The 1,551-nt window shown below is 39.3% G+C and overlaps 1 non-coding gene across 1 annotated transcript; it reads left to right on the top strand.

Moving 5' to 3' along the window:
• The first annotated feature begins 905 nt into the window (after nt 1–905).
• LOC145397373 (5S ribosomal RNA) lies at nt 906–1,024 on the top strand. Its single transcript, XR_013896953.1, has one exon. It is a non-coding gene; the product is annotated as a 5S ribosomal RNA (ribosomal RNA).
• The last annotated feature ends 527 nt before the right edge of the window (nt 1,025–1,551 follow it).

The following is a 1,551-nucleotide window of genomic DNA, read 5'->3' as shown; positions in this document are numbered from 1 at the left end:
GGGAACTCCATTTCTCCCATTTTTTTTTTCCCTAGTGCACCTAGATTAGAGGTACCCGTCAGGTCCTCAGATTAAGATCCTATCTCGAGGACTGACCATTTACCTTGTATGTCCCGTATGTCTTGGGCTTAATGTTGCCAGAGTTGTAACTAGAGTTTAACAATAATAATAAACCTGTTGTATCGCCACCCTGCATTTGTGTTCTCGCCTTGTACCGTTGGAGTGTAGCATAAATGCTTTGTGTGTTCCTATTTAGAAGAACCCAGAGAAACCAGGTTATTGCCAGCATAACAGGTATAAACATATTATACAAAAATACTCTATGCACCAGATAAGTGTCCTCCATTCATAAAATTCTGTAACAGTTGGAACTGAACTGCTGTATGTTGAAGTTTCAGGGGTATCAACATCAGGAAGCCAGTTCTAAGGAGAAGCAGTTTGGGGAATAAAGGAATTCTGATGGGTAGAAGTTTTAGTATAGGACAGTGTGACATTCAAGTCATGGGCGCTGTCAGATGCCCATGTTGAGAGGTGGCACCATGGGAGCAACTCCGTCTAAGCATTTGCCATAAAAGTATCTATAATAAAAATGCAAGGGAGGCAACATTCCATCTTACTTTTAAGGGAGGTTATTAGTTTGTAACTGCAAAGTTATTTTTAACACAGGTCTACAAAATTAAATTCTGAGTATTTATTTGTATTGCATTAGGAACACAATAAAAATACATTTAGAATCTTTCCCTCACATCACATTTTAATACAAAATTTAAAAGATATTTTATAAATGTAATTTAATTTTCAATCAGTGTATACAATATGGATCTAAAGTTTTTGAAAGTGAAAATATTTAGTCAGTGTAATTTTCTAAACATTTACATAAAAGAAACAACGCTACATATTTCATAACTTACGGCCATACCACGTTGAGTACACCGCTTCCCATCCGATCAGCGAAGTTAAGCAACGTTGGGTCTGGTTAGTACTTGGATGGGTGATCGCCTGGGAACACCAGATGCTGTTGGCATCCCTACGAGTCAAGTGGGGTTGGAGGAGGATTAGTGCACCTCCCTGTAAAACAATTAACTCTAAGCCCTTGGCCACCCCGGTTGGGATACATGGCGTCTGGCAATGAATGAATGAACATATAACCTCTCTAGTATTTGCAACTTCTCAGCCTTTTTTGCTCCAAAACTTGTTTGGTGGCCAGTCGTTTGAACACTTTTTCTAGTGGGTTCCTGTAGATCATCCGGCAGTAGTCTGCCATCATACTGACATCCCACCGTCCTTTGTACCTTCTTTCCATTCCCTTGATATCCTGACGGAATCTTTCACCCTGTTCTTCACTCTTTGCTCCAAGATTTTTGGGGGCAAATTCCAAATGCCAATCCAAAATGTGATCTTTGAGGATTCATTTTGGAACCTAACTCCTTAAACTTGCCCAACAAATGTCTAAAAAGTACCCTTTCTGGCTTCTTTTATATACGGTATATCTATAAATATTCTCCATTCTTATGCATTAGAAGCTCTACCAAGTTGCTGCACTAGGCCACT

Source organism: Coenobita brevimanus, chromosome 40 (genome assembly GCF_032717465.1).
Source record: "Coenobita brevimanus isolate Jiangsu-jjx chromosome 40, ASM3271746v2, whole genome shotgun sequence".
Classification (NCBI taxonomy): domain Eukaryota; kingdom Metazoa; phylum Arthropoda; class Malacostraca; order Decapoda; family Coenobitidae; genus Coenobita; species Coenobita brevimanus.
Note: the sequence above shows the minus strand (reverse complement) of the source record. Positions and strands in the feature narration are given on the sequence as shown.